The 12877-nt window shown below is 39.5% G+C and overlaps 1 long non-coding RNA gene across 1 annotated transcript in view; it reads left to right on the forward strand.

Moving 5' to 3' along the window:
- The window catches only part of LOC139391076 (uncharacterized), a 70377-nt gene extending 59561 nt beyond the window's left edge, over window positions 1-10816 (forward strand). Inside the window, exons 3-4 of the long non-coding RNA XR_011629562.1 lie at window positions 2201-2230; window positions 10205-10816. This is a non-coding gene — a long non-coding RNA (uncharacterized lncRNA). The remainder of the gene's footprint in view (window positions 1-2200; window positions 2231-10204) is intronic.
- Window positions 10817-12877: the final 2061 nt, after the last annotated feature.

Here is a 12877-nt window from a genome sequence, read left to right on the forward strand (position 1 = left end):
GAGCTGAGGAAGGAAAACACTGGGTCAAACTTCCAGTCAACTCTTAGATTGGTTGCTCTAAACTCATTTGAGTGCTCATAAGCTGGTATAAATGTGCGTGTAATGTATTATAAAGTCTGCATTGATAAGTCTTTCTAAAAATGATTTTTTCCAGTCCCACACAATGTCAAAAGACCTATATGTTTGTTAGAGAAAGAAACATGACTGTTATGCTTTTGTGGAACTTTGCATACCCTTCTGTATAATAGCAGTGGTAGTAATAGTAGTGAAAACCAATTATAACATGAATATAGGTTATTATCAGTAATAGTAGACATTTATGTTAGGAGCAAGGTCATCAGGTCATCCATTGGATTTACTTGGTCCATGATGATAGCTTCAGGCATGCTATGTTCTATTAATATGACTGTGTATGATCATATATTCCTTATAGCAGGGCATGTAAACACTTAATGTTACATTTTGTAACACTTAATGATGGTTGAAATCAACATTTTACAATATTTTACACAGAATCAAATAAACGTCCTTTATGAGAGGAGTTAAGTTCCGCAAGAATGATCTGTTGTGGAATATAGACTCAAATCACAGGGAGAGTCACACAATTAGTGGAAATGTAAAGAAATCAGTACGGACAACTCACTGTACTCTGGCGTATATCACGGAGCAATTTCATAGCAAAAAAAGATCTATGCATTCAAAAATACATCTTGTTATCTCCCTAAACAATGAATTATGCCTTAATGTGCTAGATTTAATGGTGAGAAGCCTACTAGAATACATGACTCAATCCTTCAATCATTTATCGCTTGGAACAATGTTTAATTGCCATGGGAGAACAATTTCAAGTCAATTATATCAACTCCCCGCTGATCCTGTCCTCTGTAGTGCTCCACCAAATAGCCATGTGAGGCTCCTCTCATCTTGAAAAGATATGGAGGTAATTATTTTCTTAATTGCAAACTTAATTTACTAAGTCTTACTTTATGCTTCCACTGGGTGGTATAAGATGGTGGCCCATCCTCCATTTTGTATGTCAGTCTTTCATTCTCCAATGCTCAACAGACAGATAAACTGTACAAAACAGCTGTTACAGTGATTGACAGCTTGTCTTTTGCTCTGGAGATGCTAGTCATTACATGGGGGTGGTTAGGCCTATGTGCAAAGAGGCATTGCTAATAAAACTTACATAACTTTCAAATTCTTTGATATGTTTACTTCTGTGCATTATATAATTTGTCTGGGACACTAATAAAGTTGAGCAAAAGTGAATTCAGAGATTTACATACCACAGAGTAGCACATTTGTCTGTTGATTGACTGAGCTCAAGTATATTATTTAGTATTGGTCAACTGTGAAGGAACCCAATTATTTGAATGATTGGAGAATGTGAGGTACATGTACAGTAATTACTCCTAGTTTTGTTGTTGGCTAGCTGAATTTCTGCTGTCGAGTTTGGTCTCAATTCTGTAGCCTTCAAATCCCTTTATGGTTTCAATTGTCGTTGCTTTTGTCTTCTCGTTAGACCAAGCTATCACGTTGTTTCATTCAGACGACAGCCACATAGTGGACATGAAGGCTTGATGAGGATGGCGGAGGTGGTGATGGGACCGCAGACAGCACCATGAAACGTTCAAAGACCTCAAGCTGCAGCAAATTAGGGTAAGTTTAAGGTGTGTGTGAGTGAGGAAGAGGAAACGTGTGTGTGTGCACATGTGATGCATCATCCACTGCAGTTTTATTGAGTTACAGCATTGATTATGTGGATCCGTCTGACACTATAATGAGCATTACTTGATTGAATGTAAAGTATCATGCAGTCATGTTGTCAGTGGTGGAAAAAGTATTCAATTCTAATACTTGAGTAAAAGTAAAGATACCTTAATAGAAAAAATGAGTCAACCAGTAAAATACTACTTGAGTAAAAGTCGAAAAGTATTTGGTTTTAAATATTGGGGATGACCAGGGATGTGATGTGTGCGAATTGGGCCCTTTTCTGTCCTGCTAAATATTCAAAATGTAACAAGTACTTTTGTATGGAGTAAAAAGTGCATCACTTTCTTTAGGAATGTAGTGAAGTAAAAGTAAAAGTTGTCAAAAAATAAATAATAAAGTAATGTACAGATACCAAAAAAAATACTTAAGTTATCACACCCTGATCTGTTTCACCTGTCCTTGTGCTTGTCTCCTCCCCCTCCAGGTGTCACCCATCTTCCCGATTATCCCCTGGGTATTTATACCTGTGTTTTCTGTCTGTCTGTGCCAGTTCGTCTTGTTTTGTCAAGTCAACCAGTGTATTTCTCCATGCGCCTGCTTTTTCCTCTTCTCTGTTTTTTGCTAGTCCTCCTGTTTTTTTGCTAGTCTTTGCCTGCCTTGACTCTGTACCCGCCTGCCTGACCATACTGCCTGCCCTGACCTCGAGCCCGCCTGCCACTCTGTACCTCCTGGACTCTGACCTTATGATCTTTTGCCTGTCCACGACCATTCTCTTGCAGGCCCCTTGGATACTAATAAATATCAGAGACTCTAATCATCTTCCTCCAGTGTATGCATCTGGGTCTCGCCCTGTGCCCTTATAGTAGTGCCCTTTAAAGTAGTACTTTAAACAATTTTTACTTAAGTACTTTACACCACTGAATGTTGTATGTAGCAAGATATTGCATCAAAATGTAATTTAACCCAGGGGATGTTGTCTGGGGGTGCCGTGAATAAAACAAGAGAGACTGAGAAGATTAAGAGATCTGATGGGTGCTAAAATGATATAAATTGTGTTTGTAGACGGCAGAAACCCCAGAAACTGTCTGTTCACTGTTGAAATTTGATTATAGTATGTGAAGAATAAGCCTGGCCAAATATTATTTCAATACCGTGCTACATGTCTCTCATAAGTTCTCTTCGATATTGGTAAAAACAAGTCTGGTAAATGATCCCTGTGCAAATAGTTGTGCTCAGAATTATCAACCATCATAGATATTGTCCGATTTATTCAAGCTAATGTATAAATAGGACTGTTATGGCAGTTCCTTATAACCACTCACAATTGTCCCCATAACCTCCAAATGCTCATATTCAAACAGTAACACCAAATGGAATTGAACAGTTGGCTGTACAAAGCAAAGGGCAAGGGGTTGCTTTCTCACAAGTAAGAAGCAGGACAACACAGTGGATATGGCATGACTGTTAGGATCCTCTTTCAAAGTTGTTTAGATTCTTGGTCATGCATGAGGCGCGATATTGGAAACAGCAAGCTAATTTGACTTGAAATATTGTGAATTGAGATACTTCTGTTTGGTTATAAGATCCCTTATCTTACTGCTTCAGCGAGGTGACTTTGCCCTCCTGTTTGCCTGTCTGTCAGCAGAGAGAGAGGAAGTTGTACGAGCGGATTTATATTGCATTTCCCGTCCCTTATTGTTATTTTGGGGGCGAATAACAGATTGCTCCTCCACTCACAGGCAGCAGTACAAATCACTCTGTGTGTAATCAATCCTTTAGAAAAAAGTCAGTGTGCCCGCTGCTGGACTCAAAATGTAATAAACGTGACATTAGGGATGCGGGTATCATTCACTTGATGAATTACAGAATGTATAACGTTTATGGAAATGATCATCGACTGATCATCCGTCACAATTTATTTGTGCTCAGTGCCACTGTGGCCCCGGACTAAAATGTTATCATGTCATGAGTGTGCAGCATGTTGTCAATGCTGGCCGTGGCCTTACAGCAGTGGGTCTCTTTAGCTCTGGTGTATGTCACGTCGTCCATCCATTCAACAATGGAGTGGACTGTGGAAATGATAATTGGTCAATTGACTGGTCTGCGTGTCCATTGGCCAATGAAAGTGCCAGGCCTCGATTATGCACTTGGGACACTTGCTATGAATACAATTGCTTCACTATGATATTATAAGACAATTTACAAGCTATTTCCATGTGTGCACAACCTTTAATTTGTATGCAAATATGTAAAAGGGGGCTTGTTAGCCTTGTGTGAGTATGTATGTGTTATGCAATGGTGGAAAAAAAGTACTCAATTGTCATACTCGAGTAAAAGTAAAGATACTTTAATAAAATGACTAAAGTTAGTCACCCAGTGAAATACTACTTGAGTAAAAGTATTTGGTTTTAAATGTACTTGAGTATCAAAAGTAAACGTAATTACTAAAAAATACTTATCAAAAGTTAAAGTATTAATTATTTCAAATTCCTTATATTAAGCAAACCAGATGATGGCACAATGTTATTCTTTTTTTTTATTATACAGATAGCCACCACTGGTGTTATCAATAATAAACAGATGAGAAAATGATCAAAACATTTAGTCCACCCTATCCACACGGTGGAATAGAATCCCAGAGTTATGAATACATTAGAATATGATTAAACCCATGACATCTATCATTTGCACCACACTATGGTACATTTTGGTAAGCAATAAATCCCAGTTATGTCAATAGAGCTCACTAGACTTCAATTTATGAAAATTGCATGGAATATGAAGATTCGCAAAGGACCAGACTCAATGAATGCTGCGTGATGGAGCCTCTGGAGAGTTTCAAATCGCTGCTGCAGGAATGTAGGATCATAATGGAGAACATATCTCTTCATTAACTGGGGGTGGGAGGAGTGCAGTACAGCGCAGTATGGTTCAGGCACTGATGTATGGCTCTCTCTCCATTATGTTGTCTCTGCACTTTCAGCACACAGTAGTGTATCTCATACATGTGTAAAAACAAGTTCAATTTCTTGGTAGAGCAAAGGTGTTTGGCAGAATGATGGTTTTATGTAAACGCTGCATTCCAAATACTTTGCATTATGTTGAGAAAAAAAAGAACAGTTATATTAGGCGTTGTTAACGTTTTGGTGAGTGTGACTGTTACAATTTACTATTATAAACACTCCATGAATTTGGCAGGTCAGAAATCAATTGGTTCTCTCGCAATATAACATGTACACATTCAAAATGATATTCAATAATCTTTCTAGCTGAGTTAATGTCAATACTCGCTAGTCACCCAGATTTTAAACACAGCAATATACTTTAGGCTACATGAAGCTGTGGCATTTATTTCAAGTGACATCTTTCAATTGACACTTCTTTCAAAATCCTATTTTGTGCAACAATGAGCCCGTCAGTCACATTTACTTAAATCAAATCAATACAAATGTTATTGGTCACATACACATGTTTAGCAGATGTTATTGCAGGTGTAGCAGTAAAATCGAACAATTTCACAACAATACACACAAATGTAAAGTAAAGGAATGTAATTAAGAATATATAAATATTTGGATGAGCAATGTCGGAGCGGCATAGACTAAAACAAGGTATAATAGAATACAGTATATATGCTAAATTGATGCAAAATATGTAAACATTATTAAAATGACTAATGTTCCATTATTAAAGTGGCCAGTGATTTCAAATCTATGTATATAGGGCCGCAGCCTCTAAGGTGCTAGTGATGCCTATTTAACAGTCTGATGGCCTTGAGATATAAGTTGTTTTTCAGTCTCTCGATCCCTGCTTTGATGCACTTGCACTGACCTCGCTTTCTTGATGATAGCGGGGTGAACAGGCAGTAGCTCGGGTGGTTGTTGTCCTTGATGATGCTAACATGATTGATGATGATGTCAGCAGTCAAATACATTTCTGCTCCTGTGACTGATTGTACATCCTTAAATGGGAGAATGGTCAGTCATTGGTACATGCAAATGCGTCAGTCAAAGGCAAGCTGTTATTTTATTTTTAAATTGATTTTTAATTTCACCTTTATTTAACCAGGTAGGCTAGTTGAGAACAAGTTCTCATTTGCAACTGCGACCTGGCCAAGATAAAGCATAGCAGTGTGAACAGACAACACAGAGTTACACATGGAGTAAACAATTAACAAGTCAATAACACAGTAGAAAAAAGGAGAGTCTATATACATTGTGTACAAAAGGCATGAGGAGGTAGGCGAATAATTACAATTTTGCAGATTAACACTGGAGTGATAAATGATCAGATGGTCATGTACAGGTAGAGATATTGGTGTGCAAAAGAGCAGAAAAGTAAATAAATAAAAACAGTATGGGGATGAGGTAGGTAAAAATGGGTGGGCAATTTACCGATAGACTATGTACAGCTGCAGCGATCGGTTAGCTGCTCAGATAGCAGATGTTTGAAGTTGGTGAGGGAGATTAAAGTCTCCAACTTCAGCGATTTTTGCAATTCGTTCCAGTCACAGGCAGCAGAGAACCGGAACGAAAGGCGGCCAAATGAGGTGTTGGCTTTAGGGATGATCAGTGAGATACACCTGCTGGAGCGCGTGTTACGGGTGGGTGTTGCCATGGTGACCAGTGAACTGAGATAAGGCAGAGCTTTACCTAGCATGGACTTGTAGATGACCTGGAGCCAGTGGGTCTGGCGATGAATATGTAGCGAGGGCCAGCTGACTAGAGTATACAGGTCACAGTGGTGGGTGGTATAAGGTGCTTTAGTGACAAAACGGATGGCACTGTGATAAACTGCATCCAGTTTGCTGAGTAGAGTGTTGAAAGCAATTTTGTAGATGACATCGCCGAAGTCGAGGATCGGTAGGATAGTCAGTTTTACTAGGGTAAGTTTGGCGGCGTGAGTGAAGGAGGCTTTGTTGCGGAATAGAAAGCCGACTCTAGATTTGATTTTCGATTGGAGATGTTTGATATGAGTCTGGAAGGAGAGTTTACAATCTAGCCAGACACCTAGGTACTTATAGATGTCCACATATTCAAGGTCGGAACCATCCAGGGTGGTGATGCTAGTCAGGCGTGCGGGTGCAGGCAGCGAACGGTTGAAAAGCATGCATTTGGTTTTACTAGCGTTTAAGAGCAGTTGGAGGCTTACAAGCCATCCATCATTCAAACTGCTCAACTTAACTTATTTCTGATGTCAGGTGATGTTTGTATGGAGGTTGTTTTTCAGTTGTGTTTCCCCTTGTTGGTATTTGTCCCTTGGATTTTACTTGGATGACTTTTCATGTTTCCAATATACCTCCTTGTTTTTGTTTCATATTTTATTTCCTTTTCACCACCCCAATTAACTGTGTAATTCTTTATCTGCAAAGTGAACAACTTAATTGCATGAAATTAGATCATGAACTATTCCTTGTCATTTCATGGTGTATTGATTAGTTAAAAGGGCAAGTCTGACTCAAAAAGGTTAAAACCCCTACATCTTTCAAACTAGGTTTCGTGACGTAACATGTAAGGCTTTCCCTCGGGCAAAATTCAAATCCCTTCCGTATAACCAAAGGTGAAAGCGTTTTTTTGTCCCTTCTGAATGAATGAATTTCCACATGAAAGGAGATGTTCTGTCCAATCCTTTTATACAGTTCCATTTAATTGTGGAGCACAATACTGTATCAACAAAAGCCTATATCCAATACAGTGTGTGGATAACACACTGTGCATACAGTATAGTGATCATAGCCATTGATACTCTGATGTAGCTATCCATGTAACTGACAAAAGAAGCCGTTATTCTGAACATACAGATACACTCAGTGTTTGATTCCACAGTGGCAAATTCCCAGACAGTGGAGGGAAAGTGAATTAATCATTTTTCAACGTTGCTTTATAATGTCCAGTAGTAACTCCACTGTCCGCGATGGCATGGCCCATTTGTTTTCTCTGGTGAGTCAGTGCATCTGTAATACACATGGAGTCTTGGATATTTTTTTTAATGTATGTATGAAGTTTGTATTTTATATTTTGAATATGCATATAAATGCAGGGTCAGGTGCAGAAGCAACAGAGAATAGTACAGAAAGTTGGTATACTTAAAAAGTTATACACGGTGGGCACCAGGAAGAGTTTGCGCTTTTAGGAGTATTCCATTGGTTCAATTATGTACAATAATAAATAATGCATTATGATTAAAAGAGTGAAAATTATAATTTGAGCTCACGACACGTGTCAAGTTTGTCCATCACTGCACTACGTAGTCCATGTACTGTATGTGGATATGACTATTATCTCCAATAGAGGGCATAGTAGACTGTATGGACATGTTAGTGCTTATGACTGTAGTAGAGAAACCCAATACTTCCAGTAGTTCTTAGTTTACAAGTTCACCCATGACTCTGTGGCCGCACACGACTCGAACACCAACATCATGTATGCTGACAAGACTGTGGTAGATCTGATCACCAACAGCTATGAGACAGCCTATAGGGAGGTCAGTGACCGGGCAGTATGGTGCCACTCTTTCCCTCAACGTCAGCAAGATCAATGAGCTGATCGTGGACTACAGGAAACAGGGTTAACTGTTTGGGGTTGTTTGGAGGTTTTTGGGGGATCATTTGGGCTGTTTTAGGTGCTTGAACTTTTTAGGGCTAGGGGGCAGTATTCGGAAATTCGGTTGAATGACGTGCCCAAAGTAAAAGTAAGTAGGATATGCATATAATTATAGCATTGGATAGAAAACACTCTGAAGTTTATAACATTGTTAAAATAATGTCTGTGAGTATAACATAACTGATATGGCAGGAGAAAACCTGAGGTCAAGCCACCCAGAAAAAAATTAATTCAGCCCACCACTGTTTCCAATGGCTGTCATGTTTAATATGAAGGGAAAACCTCCCAGATTGCAGTTCCTAGGGCTTCCACTAGATGTCAACAGTCTTTAGAAAGAGTTGCAGGCTTATTTTGGGAAAAATGAGCTAGAATTTGTAGCTTTTCTAAGTGGCTCCCATTTTGGCTGTAGTGTTTTCATGCGCGTGGATGAGAGCGCGTTCTTTGTTGTTTATCTCCGGCAAAGACAATAACGATTCTCCGTCTTAAATTGTATAATTTATTTAAATATTAGGGTACCTGAGGTTTGATTATAAACGTTGTTTGACTTGTTTGGAGAAGTTTATTGGTAATGTTTGGGATTCATTTTGTATGCATTTTGAAGGAGGGAAACCGGTGGATTATTGAATGAAGCGCGCCAGCTAAACTGAATTTTTGGGGATATAAAGAAGGACTTTATCAAACAAAATGACCATTTGTGATGTAGCTGGAGTGCCAACAGAAGAAAATCTTCAAAGGTAAGGCATTTATTTTATCACTATTTCTGACTTTTGCGGCGCACCTGCCTGGTTGAAAAACGTTTTTAATGCTTTTGTGAGTGGGGCGCTGCCCTCACCAGAGCATGGTGTGCTTTCGCCATAAAGCCTTTTTGAAATCTGACACAGTGGCTGGATTAACAAGAAGTTAAGCTTTTTTCTGATGTATGACACTTGTATTTTCCTTAATGTTAAATATTACTATTTCTGTAATTTGAATTTCACCTGATGTTGTCGAGGTGGGTCGCTAGCGCCACGCCTAGCCATAACATTAAAGGCACAGTCAATTTAGTGTATGTAAACTTCTGACCCGCCGGAATTGTGATAAGTGAATCTGTCTTTAAACAATTGTTGGAAAAGTTACTTGTGTCATGCACAAAAGTTGATGTCCTAACAGACCTGCCAAAACTATAGTTTGTTAACAATACGTTTGTGGAGTGGTTGAAAAACAAGTTTTAATGACTCCAACTTAAGTGTATGTAAACTTCCGACTTCAACTGTATCAGCACATCAATTTCAGGAACGTAAACATCTGCTCCTGTGCGCCCACTCTCTGGGTCCTTGGATCCATCTGTGAAAACCCGTAAATTATTATTTTTTTAAACGGCCTCCCGAGTGGCGCAGCGTTCTAAGGCACTACATCACAGTGCTAGCTACGTCACTACAAATCTTGGTCTTATACCAGGCTGTGTCGGAGCCGACCGCGACGGGGAGACCCATGAGGTGGCGCCAATTGGCCCAGAGTCGCTAGGAGAGGGTTTGGCAGGTCGGGATGTCCACTAGTCGCGGTCTAGCGACTCCTGTGGCGGGCTGGGCGCATGCACGCTGACACGGTTGCCAGGTGTCGGGTGTTTCCTCCAACACACTGGAGTGGCTGGCATCTGGGATAAGCGAGCATTGTGTCAAGAAGCAGTGTGGCTTGGCGGGGTTGTGTTTCAGAGAATGCACAGCTCTCGACCTTCGCCTCTCCCAAGTCCATACAGAAGTTGCAGCAGTGGGACAAGCCAGTAACTACCAACACTGAATTGGGGGAGAAAAAAGGGGGGGGGAGAAATCTCTACCAATATAATTGTCAACCAGTTTCGCTATATCACTGACTTCTGACTAATCTTTCCTTTTCTCTACCATGGTTAGATCAACAACAGGATCTGGCAGTAACCATTGAGGAACATCCCCTTTCACCACAGAAGGGCTAACCTCCAACTCCCTGAAACCACTCATCAGCAAGCTTTACAACTGTCCAAACAAAACCACTGCCTTGTCTACTAGTATATTCCTAACAGTAATCTAGAACACTAGCAGCCATTCAACAACCTTTCAACCTAACCGAATAAGCTAAAGACAACTTTTTACACCATATATCCAAAGGCATCTCACCTGCCTCCACTAGTAAGGCGCATACAAATGTTGATTTAAATGCACCAATACATATCCTTAAAGCTTTATGCTGGATTCTGTCCAACCTCTGAAGCCAAGTTAATTTGCTAAATTGTAATTACTCCGCTACTATGGCCCATTTATTGCCTTACCTCCTCACGCCATTTGCACACACTGTATATAGACTTTCTTTTTTTTCTATTGTTTTAGACTGTACGCTTGTTTATTCCACGCGTAACTCTGTGTTGTTGTTTGTGTCACACTGCTTTGCTTTATCTTGGCCAGGTCGCAGTTGTAAATGAGAACTTGTTCTCAACTAGCCTACCTGGTTAAATAAAGGTTGAATAAAAAAAAAAGAATAATAAAAAAGTCTTGGCCACTGTCCCATGAACTTTACACCCGTAATCAAGTGTTGTCCTGATCAGAGCTCTATAAATATCCATCAACGATTGTCTATCAGCACCCCATTCATAACCAGAGACCACCACCGTCTTACACTTTTTTTCAACATTTATGACATGATCTTTCTATGTATATTGTTAATTCAACCATAGACCCAAATATTCATATTTAGAAATCCTCCCCATAGACTGTCCATACAGAAACAACTGTATATTATGTGCAACTTTCTTCTTCAAGAAGAACATACTTGACTTTTTCACTAACAATTTAAAACCTCAGTCAATCGACCATCTTTCAACATCCATTATAGCTTGTTGAATAGATTTGATCACATGAGAGACATTCCTTTCCCTCTTCCATATAGCTCCATCATTATATAGGGAAGCCTCAATACACGTACCTTCATTGGAAAACACATCGTTAATCATAATTTTGAACAAAATAGGACTGATAGCAATGCCTTGAGGAATACCATAGTCTAAAATGGATCCTATTTTAACTCGAAAAGAGTGATTAAATAAAAAGGCCAAAACCAAGTTATATAATCTCCCACCAATACCAAGAATTTCCATCATAATCAGTAGGCCTTCTCTCCACATAGTGTCATAAGCCTTTTCAATGTCAAAAAAAGACAGTAGCCGCTTTATTGCTCACCTTTACTACGGCAACCAAAGTAGATCTACCTTCACAGAATACACTTTGGCATTGACTCAATAAACTATGTTCCAGGAAATATGACAATATGTTGACTATCATCTTTTCAATTAGTTTATACAAGTTAGAGGTCAGTGCTATTAGTTTAGAACCATCAGCACATGAAAGGTCCTTACCAGGCTTTACAAAACGTAATATTACTGCACGTTTCCAACCAGAAGGAATAACCCCCTCACTCCACATCTTATTAAATAATTACAGGAGAACATATATGACCTCATCAGGTAGATGCTTAAACATTACATAGCACAACTGATCGTGACCTGAGGCTGTATATCCACAGCCTATGAATTAATGTATGGTAAAAACAGCTTCAAAATAAGAGTCAACAGTATCCCTTTTTTTATACACATTAACATGAGCATTTAAAATCTCACACCTGCATTGCTTATATACTTCGTCCAAAGTAACCCCACTACCCTATCTAATGTCTTCCCCAACAAGTCAGCTTTTTCTTCATCAGTTATGTTCATTTTTTGACCCACAACCAAAACTGGAATTTGAGTGGACTTGCTTCTTCCAGTCATCTTCTTCAACTTAGACCATACATCCCCCAGCTCAGTACCCTTGCCTATTGTAGAGCAGAACTGTCTCCATGTGTTTCTCTTCACAGACTTAATGACCCTATGTACTAAAGCACTCTTCCTTTGGAAATCAAGTAGATTCTCACAAGTCATATTCCTCTGTAAGCCCTAACAATTGTCAAAGACTCCAGTCACCCAAGTCATAGACTGTTCTCTCTGCTTCCGCACGGCAAGCGGTACCAGAGCGCCAAGTCTAGGACCAAGAGGCTCCTTAACAGCTTCTACCCCCAAGCCGTAAAACTGCTGAACGATTAATCAAATGTTCACCCAGACTATTTCAATTTTGTTTTTACACTGCTGCTACTCGCTGTTTAGCCGCAGTGCAGTCTTCAGTCCACCAAGGAACCGCCTTCCTTTTCTCACCCCTTTCACTCACTGGTACATATAAATTCACAGCACTCAAAATCAGAGGTCACAGAGACAGCATATACATCAACTGGCCTCTATAAAGACAACTCTCCATCAATGATCACCAAACTTCTCAGTCTGCTTCCTGAAAGCACCTACTTCTGAATGGTACCCTATCTGGAAAAGTAACATAAAAGCTAATGGTACACAAAATCGGGAAATTAAAACTTCCAACAGTAGAATCATTAATTCCATTCCATTCACACATGGATGAAATATAGTTAGAAGCCAATGTGATGTCCAGGCAGGATGCAACCCCTCACAATGTGGTCTAAGCCATGTTTCTTGAACACATATGACATCAGATTTTAAATCAATTACA

Source organism: Oncorhynchus clarkii, chromosome 31 (genome assembly GCF_045791955.1).
Source record: "Oncorhynchus clarkii lewisi isolate Uvic-CL-2024 chromosome 31, UVic_Ocla_1.0, whole genome shotgun sequence".
NCBI lineage: Eukaryota > Metazoa > Chordata > Actinopteri > Salmoniformes > Salmonidae > Oncorhynchus > Oncorhynchus clarkii.